Source organism: Camelus ferus, chromosome 17 (genome assembly GCF_009834535.1).
Source record: "Camelus ferus isolate YT-003-E chromosome 17, BCGSAC_Cfer_1.0, whole genome shotgun sequence".
In the NCBI taxonomy this organism is placed as follows: domain Eukaryota; kingdom Metazoa; phylum Chordata; class Mammalia; order Artiodactyla; family Camelidae; genus Camelus; species Camelus ferus.
Genome location: NC_045712.1, coordinates 28,360,937 through 28,377,303, shown reverse-complemented (window position 1 = coordinate 28,377,303; position 16,367 = coordinate 28,360,937). Strand labels below are relative to the sequence as shown.

Sequence of the window (16,367 nt, the reverse complement as noted above, 5' to 3'; positions counted from 1 at the left end):
CAGGTTCTCCAAGTGGAAAGGAGGGTCTCTAGGGATCAGCCAGATTGCGGTTTACATCCTGGCCCTGCCATTTGCTGTCTGGGTGACTGCCTTGTGCCTCAGTTTCCTCAATTCAAAAATGGGAATAGTAATAGAGCCTGTTTATCTTGGGGTTGTTGTGAGAAGTCATTGAAGTAAAAATAAATAAAGGGCTTTAGCAGGTGCCATACTTTTGCTCCATGAATGAGATACAGCAGCATTGTTAATTGTGTAAAGGATTTTACCTCAGGCCTCCAGAGCAACCTTTTCCCCTGTAGATCAGATAAGTCACATTACCAAGGTTAACTACAAAAGTCTAATGACACAGTGTAACAACTTGATATCCTATAACCGCTCAGATTTATTCAGTTATTCAGAGAGACAGTTTAACATAGCGGTCAAGAGTATATAGACTCTCGGAGCCAGATTGCTTGGTTTAAATCCTGGCCCTGCCACTTGCAAACTGTGTGATGCTCTGTGTTTTGGAATTATTGATAATGTCTGGTAGAGTTCAGCAATGACGCCGTGTGGCTGGGCTTTTCTTTGCAGGGAGTTGTTTTTGTTACTAATTTAGTCTCTTCACTTGCTAAAGGTCTATTCATACTGTCTTTTTCTTCTTACGTCAGTTTCAGTAGTTTGTGTGGTTTTTTTTTTTCCTTTTTTTTTTTTTTGGAGAATTTGTGCATTTTATCTAAGCCATCTAATTCGTTGGCGTACAGCTGTTTACAGCGTTCTTTTCATAATCCTTTTTGTTTCCGTAGGTCAGTAGCAATTTCTCCTCATTCATTTCTGATTCTCGTATTTTGAATCTTTCTTTTTCTTGATCAGTCTAGCTAAAGATTTGTCAAGTTGTTGATCTTTTCAAGGAACCACCTTTTGGTTTCAATGATTTTTTTTTCTATTGTCTTCGTATTCTCTATTTCATTAATTTTTACTCATCAGAACCACAGTGCGATACCATTTCACACCCACTAGAATGGCTAGGAAAAAGAAGGGTCGGATAGCAAGTGTTGGTAAGAACACAGGGAAATTGGAAGCCTCCTGCAGTACTGGTGACGCTAAAATGGTGCTGCCACTTTGGAAAACAGTCTGGCAGTTCTTCAAAAAGCTAAACACGCAGTTACTGTATGACTCAGCAGTTCCATTCCAAGCTGTACATGCAAAAGAAATGAAAACATATGTCCATGCAAAAACTTGTGCGCCAGTGTTTATAGTAGTATTATACAAAATAGCCAAAAGGTAGGAATAGTCAGATGTCTACCAACTGACAAATGAATAACAAAATGTGGTACATTCAGACAGTAGAATATTACTCAGTTATAGAAAGGAATGAAGTGCTGCAGCACGGATGGACCTTGACAACATAGTACCAAGTAAAAGAAGCCAGTCACAAAAGACAACATATTATTCCATTCACATGAAGAGTCCAGAACAGAGCAATCTGTAGAGATAGAAAGTAGATCAGTGGTTGCCTAGGGCAAGGTATTGGGATTGATGTCTGAAGAGTATAGGGTCTCTTTTTAAGGTGACGAAATTTTCTAAAATTGACTGTGGTGGGGGGAAGGTATAGCTCAGGTGGTAGAGTGCGTGCTTAGCCTGCATGAGGTCCTGAGTTCAGTTCCTGGTACATCCTCTAAAAATAAACAAACCTAATTACCCCCCCCAAATAAAATAAATAATACAATAAAAGGTAAACAAAGTACTTAAAAAAATTGACTGTGGTGACGGTTGCACATATCTGTGAATGTACTAAAAGCCATTGATTACACATTTTAAATGGGTAGATTGTATGGTAGTGAATTATATCTCAATAAAACTGGTTCTCAAAAACAATATATGAGAGCAACCAGATGCCACTTCCAAAATTAGGAAGTTATTTTCCAAATAAAAGAACAAAAATAAATTAAAAAAAAAAAAAAACTAAAGGGATTTGTGACAACTTCCACTTCTTAATTAGAATTATATACTTTCCAAAACAGTAAAGCATGATTACATATACAATAAAGTATGCATTAAAAAACAGCAGAATGTAAGTTTGATTCCAGTTTTTAAAGTATGTATGTCTGATACGTATCCATAGCTATATGCCACGTACAGTGTACGTGATGTGCTGGGTGTTACGCTTAGTTCATCACCTCGTTTAGTATTTCCATTACCACTATAAGGAAAGCATTATTTTCCCCCCTTTAAATAAGAGGAAACTAAGGGTTAGAGAGATTACTTTGCCACATCTGAGTAACTTCAGAGCCCAGGATTTTACACTACACAATAGGTTGATTGTTTATTTTATTAAAATTTTTTCTTTCAGTTTTATTGAGATATAGTTTACATGTAGCACTGTGTAAGTTTAAGGTGTACAGCATGATTTGAGTCAAATACATCATGAAATGATTACAAGTATCATCTCACATAGATACAAAATTTTAAAAAAGAAAGAAAATACTTTTTCATTGTGATGAAAACTTAGGATTTACCACTTAAAAACTATCATATATAACATGCAGCAGTGTTGATTACATTAATCATCTCAGTGCATTGTGTCCTCAGTACTTCTTTATCTTACAACCAGAAGTTTGTACCTTTTGGCCGCTTTCCTCCCATTCCCCCTCCCATCACCCTCACCCCTGCCTCTGATAACCACAAATCTGATCTCTTTTTCTGTGAGTTTGTGTGTGTATGTGTGTGTTTTGAAGTATAATTGGCCTACAACACTGTTCTAGGTGCACAACATAGTGATTAAATATTTCTGTACATTTCAGAATGATCACAATAGGTTTATTTTTTCAATATCTTTACTTTCCACATTTTAATTATAAAACTTCTAAAAGTCAGTAACATGCTTATTTAAACAAATTAAACTTAACTATTTCATTCTTTCCATAGTTACAGTGTCAGAAGCATGGCTAAATCCAGGCTTCTGCTAAATCTGTGTGCTATGGAATTGACTATGAAACTTGATGAAGAAAAAATATGGTTAATTTTTTTTTTAAGGATAGTTGACAGTTGAGAATTTGTAGCTGAAGCAGTGGGAGGTTGAATCACATCTAACAGCATTAGTTTTGCTTTTCATATGTGAAATAAATTTTTCTAAAGGGCTTCAATATTTTTTAAGCATTTAAAATTTCCCTGTGTAACTGGAAATTTAAAGCACACATATACACACATACTGTATGTTTTTTCATAATTGCCTAAGTGAAATAAAGACACTTCCAACTCTACAAGATGTTTTAAGTCAGGAGAAATTTAGAAGTTATTGGAGCATTTTAAGTCACTTCCTGATTGGCAGGAGACCACTCACACCCAGAGGGTAAGTTGTGCGCATGTTTACGCAGTGGATGTGATGTGGCTTTGCAGATCTTGGCAAGGCTTTCCCCTGGGCCCTGTGCTGTCTGAGTGGCTGTCAGCCGACAGATACTCTTTGAACTGGAAGATCCTGTCACCACGGAGAAAACAGCCAAAATCTTATGACCCTTTCCTCCTTTTCTTATCGGGGCTTGCATCACCATTGCAGAAAACTTCACGCTTCCATGTAAGGGAATGGTTAAAAACATAGGGCTCTCCCAGTTCTTGAACAAAACTCAGCATTGGCTCCATCCTCAAGTGTAAAAAAGCAAAGTCACTGCTCGGGTTTCAGGTTTCCAGTGTCCTGGAAAGACTAACTCATTACGTTTCGTTATTCTGCCCTCTTACAAACTGGCATTTAAGTTTTCATCTTCTTGTCAAAGTAGTACATATACATAGATTTAAATGTTGGCCAATACTATGTTTGGTTTGAAACAAAAAACAGAAATCTCTTGACCACCCACACCCTTATCCTCAAGTCTCTAAATTTGATTTATTCTGGCATTTAACTCCTTTAGTCTAAAAGTATCTTTATCCTGCCTTTAAAAAAAAAAAATCAGTGTTAGACATTACCCGTTTTTGAAAGAGATTTTTTTTTAACTGTGGTAAAATAATAAATTTACCATCATAACCATTTTAAGTGTACAGTTCTGTAGCATTAACTAGATTGTTCTGTAACCATCACCACTACCCATCTTGGGAACTTTTCATGCCCCCAAACTGAAACTGCCTGTTAAACACTCACACCCATTCCCTCCTTCCCTCTACTCCAGCAGTATTTTATTCTTTTTAATGCTTTTATAAATGGAATTGTTTACTTAATTTTTTTAGCATTGTTCATGGTTACTGTGCAGAAGTACAGCTGATTTTTATGTGTTGATTTTGTATCCTGCAACTTTGCTGAATTTATTTATTCTAACGGTTGTTACCGTTTGTGTGTGTGTGTGTGTGTGTGTGGAGTACTTTGATTTTCCTACATGGATGATTGTGTCCTCTGTGAATAGATATAGTTTTACTTCTTTTTGATTTTCCTACATGGATGATTGTGTCCTCTGTGAATAGATATAGTTTTACTTCTTATTTTCCAATTTGGATGCCTTGCATTTATTTTTCTTGCCTAATTGGCTAGAACTTCTCATAAGTTGACGTAGAAGAAATCCTTGTCATCCTTGTCTCCTGATCTTAGAGGAAAACTGCAGTCTTTCATCACAATGCAGTGTTAGCTGTGGGTTTTTCATATGTGACCTTTATTATCCTGAGATAGTTTCCTTCTATTCCTGGTGTGTTGAAGGTTTTTAATCATGAAAGGGTGTGAATTTTGTCAGATACCTTTTCTCCTTCAGTTGAGGTGACCTTGTGTTTTTTTCTCCTTTCTTTCTGTTATTGTGGTGTGTTGCATGGATTGATTTTTGTATGTTGATCCATCCTTGCATTCCAGGAGTGACTGCACTGGATCATGGTTTATAATCTTTTTAATATGCGGCTGATACCAGTGTGCTAGTATTGTGCTGAGGAATTTTGCATTGGTGTTCCTAAGGGATGCTGTTACCCAGTATTCTTTTCTTGCAGTGTCTTTGTCTGCCTGGTATCAGGGCAATGCTGCCTTCATAGAATGAGTTTGGGAGTGTTCCCTTCTCTTCAGTTTTTTGGAAGAGTTTGAGAAGGAGGGTGTTGATTCTTTAAATGTTTGGTAAAATTCACTAGGGCTGTCCAGGGCTTTTTGGGGTGGGGGTGGGGCATTGATTACTCATTACAGGTCTACTCAGATTTTCTGTTTCTTCATGATTCAGTCTTTGTAGGTTGTATGTTTCTAGGAGTTTATACATTTCATCTAGGTTATCCAGTTTGTTGGCATACATTTGCTCACAGTACTCTTACAATCCTTTTTATTTCTGCAAAATCAGTTGTAATATTTCTGCTTCCATTTCTGGCATTAGACATGTTCTGACTTAGCAGGTAGACAGAAGCTGCAGTTTTCACTCAGTGCCTCACTCCTCTATCTTCCAATAAAATTAATTAAGTCCTCTTTGCATAAGTTAATGTTCTATTACCTAATTAGGATACTACCACAGATACTTCCCAGTATCTCCAGTATAGTTATAGAACCCTCTAAATACTATTTTTCATACAAACAAATCAGAGGAATTTTCGGTTTCTTGTTATTTTCCTGTGAAAACATTCCTTCTAAAGTCCTCTGACCTCCTGCTCCAATCAGTACTGATTGCTCTGTAAGCCTGCTGCGCAGCTATCATCCTTTACTTCTCTCTTGTTTTAGATTCTTTGTTTCCTTGAGTTCCTGTTGGTTTTTTTCCCTTAAAAAAAGTAAATAACATGTTCCAATAGTTTCCAAAGAAAGGGTGCATCAGAGGCAAATTGTTTTTAGACCTTACATATCTAAACATGTCTTTATTTACACCCACATGATTGATAGTTTGGGAATAGAAATCTAAATTGGAAATAACTTTACTTCAGAATATCGAGGCATCATTTTATTGCCTTCCAGCTTTGAGAAGGCCATTCACACCTTGGTCCTCGTAGGCCCTTTTCTCTCATTCTCTCCTGCCTTTACTGCCTTCCCCTGTGCTGCCCCCTCCCCACACCCACTGTTAAAATCTTCTCTTCACCCCTGTTACGAAATGAAACAGGAATGTCTCTTAGAGTGCTTATTTTTTCATAAATTGTACGGGCACTCAGAGGGTCTTTTCAGTCTATAAACTCATGTCCCCCTGTTCTAGGAAGTTGTTTTAGACTAGTTCTCTGATAATTTCTTCCCTCAGTACCTTTCCAGTCTCTCTCCAGAATTCCTAATTAATTAGATCCTGGAGCTCTTGGACTAATCCTTTCATTTCCTCATCTTTTCTCTCCTGTTTCCAGCTCTGCTGCATCTACTTTCAGGGAGATCTCCTGGCTTAGACCTGTCTTCAGCTCTTACCAGTTGCTTGAGCATGTTCTTTCACCTGCTGTGCCAGCATCTCCAGCCGGCCAGTGGGTTAATGACTGTACTTACTGTGGAGGAGCATTGTGGGGCTTCAGAGTCGCCGTGGGTAAGGCCTGGCTGGTAGCAGGTGTGCACTGTGGCACATAGTAACCACCCAGCTCCTGCTCTTCTTGTTTCTACAACTGTTTTCCTTTTTGCTATCTTATTTTTCATTTTAGGAACTCTTTTTTTTTCTTTTATAGCAACTTTTCTTTCCTTTCTCAATTGAAATTTTATTGGTTGTTTTTGAGGATCAGTACGCAGATGTTTCAATTTGTATTTGTTATAATGTACATTCTGAACATTTACAAAGCCATGCAGTTGTGAGGTTTTTTTCTAAACGGTTATTCTCGCTTAAACTTTGGAAGAAATTTTTTTAAGAAGATATCAAGTACCAGTATCTTCAAATGTTGATAAACTGTTACATCATAAGTCCCACTAATTCACATTTAATATATACATACTCACATTTTCAGTCTTTTGCAGCACATTAACAAAGTTACTAGGAAAACTGGACGAGCATGACCAAAGATGTTACAGAGAGCAGGCAGTTCGGACAGGCAGAGCCAAGATCAAGGAGTGGTTTTCTCTAGCAAACAGTTTTACTGAAAACAAGAGAGCAGAACTAATTTTGAAATGCTGAAGGAATAGTAAATGCACAACTGCGACTCAAAGTTGTCAGGTTCAGCGTGATTGATATGATAGGACATGAAAAGCACCCTTATCTGTGACCTTTTAAGCTGACACCCAAGACAAAGCGTCCCGCATTCAGTACCCAACTGTTTCCATTACTTTCTGGTTGTACTGAAAACAAGCAACCAGCAAATGGTTCACTTCTCCAAACAAACAAAAACAAAAAACGAGAGCATTGATGCTTGAAAAATGGGATGTGGTGGGATTCCCTCCTTCCTAAAAATGTTTCAAGATCTACTAAAAAATTTGTGTTTACAAAACAGCTGACAACAGTATTCCTGTGGGTTGTGCAAGAAGTGACAGGGACTACTGATAAGATTTGGTGTGCTTTGGCTTCTTTCTCTCCTGCTTCATCAGAGGCTGGGACTCTCCGCCTTTCAGTTGTTTTCTGCAGGTAAGCCTTTAGTTTCTAGTTCTAGTGTAGCAACTTCTAGTCTTGAAGTGGTAGGTAAGCCACTTTGGCCTGTTGCTCCTTTACTCCCGAGTGGTTTTTGTTTTTGTCTGAAGAATTATCCTTTCTCTTTTTGGCTTTGTTTCTATTTTTGCAGGAGCAGGTTTAGCCCACAGCCTTGTCTCTTGGGTTCCCCCACCTCCATCCCTGCCCCTCGGGTGTGGCCAGGAGCCCCTGGGCAGGTGCCATGCTCTTCCCTCCCTCCTCCGCCCAGGCCCTGCCACCCGTAACCTATGGCAACGTTTTCTTGTCTCATGGATGCAATACTTTGTCCTCTTTCTGTGAGGGTGTTCATTGCAGTTTTTTGCTCTTTTTAAGTTTTTGTTTGCTTCTTACATAGTTGCTGTTTTATCCAAGCTCTTTTTTGTTTTATGTGGAAGCTTTCTTCATGTGGAAGCTTTCTTCAAGTAGCTAATGTTCCTTACTGTTGGTTCATATTTAAAAATGGAGCACTTAAAACTGAAAACAGAAACACTTTCCGAACATAAGTAAGTTTTGTCAACTTTGGTTTGATTTTACTTTGGGGTGATTAGATAGGCACCAACACGTTTTGTTTGGACGGTGTCACTGGCTGTAGGTTTCTTTTCTGTGGCCATTCAGTTTCACTGGGCAAGAATTGTTCCGTTTCCTGTCTGGGGATATATGCATTGTTGCCAATATTTTTGTTGCTGTTGATTTTAAGGCTGTGGCGCAAGATTGGCGTTTGAGGTTCACCTTCAGTACTTAATCTGCCTCTGCAAACTGAAGAATGGGGGCTTCCTCCTCACTGCGAAGATGGTTTCATGTGTCTGGTCTGGGGCCCTGTAGGCTGCCCCTTCCCTGCAGGGGAAGGAGGAGGTGTGGTCGTGGTGGCGAGGTGTTCAGCCTGTCTCTCAGCCCAGCTTTCTGTGGGACCTCCGCATCTGGTACTGCGCCTTTCCAGGGCTCTGGGGTGGGGATTAGCTTGTTTGTCATTAGTATTCCCCTCTAGCCACTTGGAGTTCAGCTTTGTTCAGCCTGCTGAGTCAGCTTCCACTCCACCATCTGCTTTCCATCTTCCTAAAATGTGTTAGTATTTGTGATCCACTGTCATCTCCTTGACTGTTCTTTTTGTCCTTGTGCATCTATACATTTTTTAAAATCCTTTACTCTTGCTTAAATGTGATCTGATAAAGGAGCAGAGGTGATAAATGCATGTGAGTGTTTGCTGTATTTAACTGGAAGTCAGGGAAAGTATTACTGGTAAAGCAAATTGAAGTAGTTCATTGATAGACTTCAGTGTGCTCCGTAAATACCCCAGCCATTGACCGTACCAGGAAGTATTTAAGGCGTGCTTACTGTGTGCAGGCTGTTAGGATTGTTCTGATTTTTAAGATACTCTGCTCACACGATGCTTCTCTTCTATTGGGAAACAACAAACATCTAAAGAAACGAAAAATGTCAAGAGCAGTAAGCACTATAAGGGAAAGTGAGGATAGGAGGTGATGGGAGCGCACGCAGGGAAGACATCTGTTAGAAGGTAACGTTTAAATGGAGGCCTGAGCGCAGTAAGAGAGTGACTCGGGTGTGAGCATCGGGGCGTGGGGTGTGCTCCAGGAAGCGAAGAGGGGCGCAGGCCTGGCACAGTGGGGGGATGGTGCAGAGGCCTGTGTGGCAGGGGTGCAGGGAACCAGAGGGGAGGCAGTAGGAGACGAGGGCAGGGTGGTAGGTAAGGCCGGACCGTGGATTATATAGGCCGTGGCAGGAATTTGTATTTTATTCTGTGTATGTTGGGAGCCATTGGAGAATTTGAGCAGATTGGCCCATCTTTGAGAGCTGAACCAGGAGCCTCCTGATCGTGCAGACTGCTGCACTGAGTTCCTGACCGGACAGACCACACTCTCCTCCCTGATGGTGGGCAGTTTGAGGTACTCCCTGTTTTTAAACCATTGCTGCCCGTGGTACCTGCTGTGGGATTCACCTGCATGGCCACGCCCATACCACACTGCCCCCGCTCACTCCTTGGTCTGAAGTGGCTTCAGCCAAAGTATGTCCCTAATAGACTGAGTTGAACTGGTAAGATTCCTACTCTTAACAATTGGAAAGCAAGCATTTCTGTCCTTACATGAAATACGCATTTCTGAAAAACCTTATGTTCTACACACTGAAAATAACAGAGCTTATGGGAAAATAGCATTCAGGGTCACCCAGAGCTCTAACAAAAATAATAATTAATCCTAATAAAAATGCTAATATAGTTTAAAAGATGTTAAATTATCAAACATTAGAGTAAATACAGGATTTTGTCTTAAAAATAAGGTGAAAGTAGCTTTGTGGAGGGAGACTATAAGGAAGGGTTAAAGATGCTGAATTGCTGCATAAATGCATAGACTGGGAAGAACCATGCGATGAGCTTTTCCGAGACAGAGCTCATGGCCAGAATGAGACAAGAGGAAGAACCTGGTGCAAACAGGCGTCTCTCACAACACTGAATTCCTGGGAGCGTGAATGGCAGTGTGCTTTGCATTCTGATACAAAGTGTTAAGGGGTTGGGAGCAATCACTTGCAAATCAGGATGATCTCAACTGTTTCACGGTATCATTTCTCTGTTTACAGCTTTGTAGACTCGAATTCACATCCCAGAAATGATCTTGCAACAGAGCGTGCTTTGCTAACAGCGATGCCTGTTGAGCCCTTACTGTGCGCCAGGTACTGCTAAGCTCCGTGTATCGCCTTGCTTGATCTTAACGTAATACCTGTGAACTGGTGCTGTCACTTTCCAAAGTTAAGGAAGCCGAGGTTCAGGGGAGGGTTAAATGACATGTCTGCTGGCACATACATGGTCAGTAAAGGGCGGCAGTAGACGCTGGGGTTAGAGGATCATACAGCGTCTGGGCTTGAGCTGATGCCAGGTATGAGCCCAGGTTGCTGGGGAACATGGAGTGAGAGAAAGCCGGTCCTCAGAGAGAAGGCGGAGAGTGGCGAGACACAGAAAAAAGCAAAGAGGAGTGAGCATGCGGCCTCAAAGAGATGGGGAGACACTGCCTCCCAGCACTCCACTTCCCAGGGGGCACGGTCGCACATCCTGAGCCTGGGTTCTGAATGTCCTTCCCGCAACTCTCCCCTTCACTTTAGCAACGTTGCGTATCAGTTTTAACCAAACAGCCACTGCCAAAGCACCCAAACCCTGCCAGTTCTAATATTTGATATGTGTCTGGCATGTCACATTTCAAGGATATAAACCTCAGTTTTCAGTAAATAGATTAGTTTGACTCATTTTCCCTATGGAATTGAGTAAGTTATCTGTTGGGGCTCAAGCCTGTGGCTCTCGGCTATGCACATGGGTTGGTTTGGGGTGGGGAGGGTGCTGTGGAGACAGGGAAAAGGTCAGGAACCAAGGGAGAGGGCTTGAATTAGCTCCAGTGTTTTGTCTTTCTTAGTTTCTTTTTGACATGAAGGGTCAAGTGTAGTCTATTCTGAAGTAACTGTGTGTGACCATTGTCCTAAATTTTATGGAGCCATTTCCTTTTCTCTGTGACTTTACCACCTGTATATATGTTGCTCCATTATTTTTTCTAATTTTAAACTTCAAATCAAAGTAATTCTTTTGTACATCGTCTCTTAGTTGTATCGTTTGCTCAGTGTATGTTTTTGAGACTTGGTCGTGTTGGTGTGTGAATCTACAATTGCTTCCTTCTCTCTAGGCACAGCTACAGTGTTCCATTGTGTGGCTGTCTCATGTATTTCTTCTGCTGCTGGTGGACATTTGGACTGTTTATCACTCCCCCTTTGGGGGATGACAGGGTGAGGGTGAGATTGGGAACAGCACTTCCGGAAACCTTCTTACACATGTCTCTAGTGTACATGAGCAAGAGCTTCTCTAGTTACATGGCTGATAGCCGGCTGGCTTGCTTGAACGGGATGTTCATGTTCAACGCCAGACTGTTTGCAAAGGGTTTTACCCCATCCATTGCCATCAGCGTTGGCTGGATGAGAATTACCGATGCTCCACGTTCTCGCTAATGTGTAGTAGGACCTGACTTTCTAGTTTTTTGCCAATCAGGTGTATGTGAAATTGTTGCTCAGTATGGTTTATTTACATTTCTTCATTTATTAGTGACATTGAGCATGCTTTTTTATTTTTATGGGCTGCCTCATTTTGTGAAACTGTGTTCTTAAACTTACTTTTGTTTTGTCTTTTCTCATTAATTAGTAAAAGTTCTTTTATGTATTTTTGATGTTAATCCCTTTTGGTTATATGCTTTGTGAAAATATTCTCAGTTTATGGTTTATCTTTTCATTCTTTTCACAATATGTTATATTCCTCAGTTGTTTCCTTTTTTGTTTGCACTGTCTATGTCTTAATAAATTCATCATTACCCCAAAGTCACAATGGTTAAATTGTCTACTTAAGATTGAGAGTTTTTGCCTTTCAGAGTTAGGCCTTGGACCCCCTGGAATTGACATTTAAGTATTGTATGAAGTTTTATAATAAGGGCCAAATTTCCCTCACTTTATTCTTTGTCTTTAAGAGTGTTGGGAATATCCTTGGTCCTTTCATCGTCCGTGTAAATTTGTAAATTAATTTATTAGGTTATATATACATAAAGAAAAAAACCTGCTGGCTTTTTAAAATTGGAATTACATTTACTTTATGAATGAGTTTAGAATTTATATCTTGATGACATTGAGTCTTCCAATTTATGAACATAGCAAATCTTTCCATTTATTTAGTTTTAATTTTTTTCTGCAAAAATATAGCATATCTTTCATTTGGTTGGCTTCCCAATACTTTGTTCTATGATGCTATTTGTAAATACTATAATAAAATTTTGTTTTCCAACTCTTGCTGGTACATAGAAATGCACGTGATTTTGTTTACAGATTTTTTAAAATTCAGCAATCCATCTCTTACTCTAATAATTTCACTATGTATTCATTTGGATTTTTTTTCCTTGCCTTTCTTTCTTGGCTAGAATCTCCAGTACAGTGTTGAATAGAAGTTGTGAAAGCAGGCAAGGTTGTCTTGTTCCTCGTCTTAAAAGCAATGCTTTCAGCAAGACAGTCTCTTCTGTTCCTAGTTGGAAAAAAAAGTTGTTATACTCCAGAGATGTTGGGTTTTTATCACTTTTTAAAAAATCTACTGAGATAGTCATATGATCTGTCTCTTTTGATCAGTTAATACAGCGAATTAGATTGATTTGGGTTTTTGGGGGGAGGCAATTAGGTTTATTTGTTTACTTATTTATTATTTTTTAATGGAGGCACTAAGGTTTGAACCCAGGACCTCGTGCATGCTGAGCACGCGCTCTGCCACTGAGTTGTACCCTCTCCCCAGATTGATGTGTAATGTTAAACCTGTCTTAATTCTGGGGTTAATCTCAACTTAATCATGATTTACACAGGCATATTTTAGATTCAGTTTGCTAAATAACATTTTGTTTAGGAATTTTCCATCTGTGTTCATGAGTAAGACTGGCTTTAAATTTTCTTAAGTTTTGGTAGCAAGGTTATGCTAGCTTCATAAAATGAATTGGAAGACGGTTCCCTCCTTTTCTACTTTCTGTAATAATTTATGTAAAATTGGAATTACTTGGTTCTTGAATGCTTGTAAAACTCCAGTAAAACTACTAGGGCTTGGAAAGATTTTTAGCTACTGATTTAATTTCTTTTATATTTAAAGGACTATTCAGATTGTTTATTTGTAATGACTCAGTTTCAATAAGTTATATGTTTTCCTAAAATTTTGTTTCAACATCTGAGTTTTCAAATTTATTGTCATACAGTTGTTCAGAATAACTGTGTTTTATATTTTTAATGTTTGAAGCACCTCTGGTTACAGCTCCTTTCATTGCTAGTATTGCATTATTTGTGTCATCTCCCTCTTTTCTCCTTGCTTGCTTTTACCAGGGCTGCGTTTACAGCTTCACATGTGCTTACCTGCCATCCGTATGTCATCTTCGATGAAGTGTCTGTCCAGATCTTTTGCCTGTTTTTTTTTAAGTTGTTTGCTTTCTTATTATTGAGTTTTGAGAGCTCTTTATATATATATTCTAGGTACATATCCTTTATCAGATATATGTTTTCCAAATATTTTTTCCCGATCTAGGCTTATCTTTTTATTTTCTTAACAATGTCTCTTGGAGAAGTTTTTTATTTTGAAGAAGTCTAATTTGCTTTTTTTATTTTATGACTTACGCTTTTGATGTCATATCTAAGAATCTTCACCTAACTTGAGATCACAAAGGTTTTTCTCTGGTGTTTTCTGTAGAAGTTTTATAGCTCTAGGCTTTACATTTATGATTGTCTTTTGTTATTTTTAGCTTAATCACAGTATAGTAAGAATCTGGTCTATATGATTCTAATTTTTTGAAATTCATTTATTTTTAGTTTGGTGTGTTACCTTCTGGACTTTTTTCCTAAGTATTTGTGTTCATACATTTGTAACTATAGAAATATGTAGGTTTTCTACTTTAAAGTAAATGGAATCACACTAGATAGATAGGATGTTCTGCAAGTTGCCTGTTTTACTTTGTCTCAGATGTAATGATATATATATAATTCTTTTTACTATCATAGTATTGCATATATTAGAGCTACATTTATTTAGTCACTCTACTTAGAAGCACATTTAAGTTGTTTCCGCATTTTCTCAAACATAAATAGTGCTACAACAAACATCTTTGAATGTGACACCTCCTGGGCTCACATGTTGGGTGTATTTCTCTAGACTTCAAATAGGATTGCTGGATTGAAAGCTATCTGGGTGGAATTTTATCTTCAGAGTTTTTCTCTTTTTCTTTCTTTTCCTTTTTTGTTTTTAACAGTTTTTTCGTAGTCATTTAGCCTTACATGCAAGAAGTACCTGGGCCACTGATAAGCTCAGTTGTTAATTCAGGAAGCATTCAGTGAGTACGTACCGTGTGACCCTTCCTTCTAGGGGTTTTCAGTTCCTTTCAGACCCAGTGCTCCTACTTACTGCAGTATTTTTTAATGACCCTTTTGCTATACTAGAAAGATATTCATAGGAAATATAACCATTCATGCACAAATAACTTCAGAAACATCACTAATACAATAACTATTTAGGAGAAATAAAAGGAAAGCAGTTTATTATAAAGTAATGTGTATTTTGTGTAAATGCCTGGGCACAGCTGTCATGGAAGATGTAATGGAGAAGTCAGGTGGTTGCACGTGAGCTATGACAACAGTAGTAAGATGAAGCTATTTTGTAGGTGAAATATAGAGAGCAGATTTGGAATAAAGTTAGTTTAGAATAAGACTAGACCTATTTGTTTGTAATATGGTAGGAGAAAAAGAGTTACACAGGAAGTGAGGAAGTATAATGTCTTGTGAAAGAGCTGAGCCTTACGTAGAAGGATTGTGTCAAAATAATTTCCTCTGGTTTGTCTGTAACAGAATGAATGGTGACGATCTGTCAGTGAGGACATCTCCTTTCTTAAACTCTCACTGCATTTAAGGTTTATACCTTTAATGTCTCATACTTAAAAAGGGCTTTGGATATGACACCCTTTTATTGGTCCCAGAATAGTGGATTAGAAATTTTTTTTGTCTACCCAGAAAAAAAACAAAAAACAAAAAGCTAAACATTTTTTATAGGAAGAAATAACATCTAACTCAAGATCAGTAGTTTTAACACTGAACTTGATTTCCTCAGAGCAATTGTATAGGAATGCTCTAAGTTTATATAACACGTCACGCTTGGCACTTATTGCCTCATTTAGTCCTTCCAATATCCTGTGATGAAAGTGGTATTAACCTCAATTTTACAAATGAGTAAACAGAGGCTTAGAACAATTAAGGGACTTGTCCCAAGCCACCCAAACCGGATCTGGCATTGTATCTAAGTGTGTTTGCAAGTAACAAACTGCCCACCAAGGTGTTTCTGTCTAGATTGTAGTTGCAGAAATGTATAGCCTAATTTTAAAATATCTTCAGTGACAGTTCTTTGTTTTGGAAACAGGTTTTTTTTTTTTAATTGATTATAAAAGTGATACAACGTTCTGGAAATTTTGAAAAAGAGAAGAAAATCATATTTCCACCATTTTGACACATCTGTCACTATCATTTTAGTACTTTGTCACCTCCCCATGTAAAATAACAACCGTTCCACCAGTGACTCTGTCACTGTGTCTTCCTTACTCTTAACTTTCCTCCGTAAAACCTGACAAACATGTATACTTGTTTATCACGTAGAATGTAAATTCCAGGGAGGCAGGAACTTTGTTTCATTCACTGTTGTTTTTCCAGTATCTAAAACACAATGTCTGGAACATAGTAAGCACTCAGTGTTAAGATTTCTTTATTGAATAAATAAACTTACTCTTTTTTGGTCCTTTTTTTTTTTCATACACATGTCATCCAGTTGTAATTACCCTGTGCATACAACTTTGTGTCTTTTGATTTCACAGAATGTTAATTTCACAGACTGAATGTCATTATCCTTTCTATTGGTCACTACATAGGCTGCAATGACCATCATTTTTCATAGCTACATAATTTTGTATCAGTGGAGCATAGTATAATTTACTAACCTGTCTCCTAGTTGGGGACATTTAAGTTGCTTCTGACCTTTTTGTATTATGAATTAACACTGATAAATATATTCATGCTTTACCAGTGATGAAGGGGTCTAATAGCAAATAGCAACAGAAACCACCTCTTGCTGATTTAAACAGAAATTAGATTCTTTAAAAAACATTAAAATATAAATGAGGATGGATGGATAACTTGACAGAATTACCGGAGGACTGGAGAAGTAGCTTTGCAGCTAGGAGCTACACCCAGAGCTCATGGAAGAGCCGGTCTAAGGCCGTGGCTGCGCACCACCCCAAGGCCAGACCCGGGCTCCTGCCATGTCTGATTGACCCCTGCCCTCCTCCAGGGGAGGCCAGACCTGCGACTATC

General features: G+C 38.6%; 1 protein-coding gene across 13 annotated transcripts in view; it reads left to right on the top strand.

Moving 5' to 3' along the window:
• Positions 1-16,367, top strand: part of NR2C2 (nuclear receptor subfamily 2 group C member 2) — an 82,264-nt gene that overhangs the window by 15,726 nt on the left and 50,171 nt on the right. The window contains exon 4 of one of the 13 annotated variants that reach the window (XM_032458702.1): positions 10,056-10,148. The exons of the other annotated variants lie outside the window; for them this stretch is intronic. The gene's annotated coding sequence lies outside the window, so the exon portion shown is untranslated. The remainder of the gene's footprint in view (positions 1-10,055; positions 10,149-16,367) is intronic. 13 annotated transcript variants of the gene reach the window in all.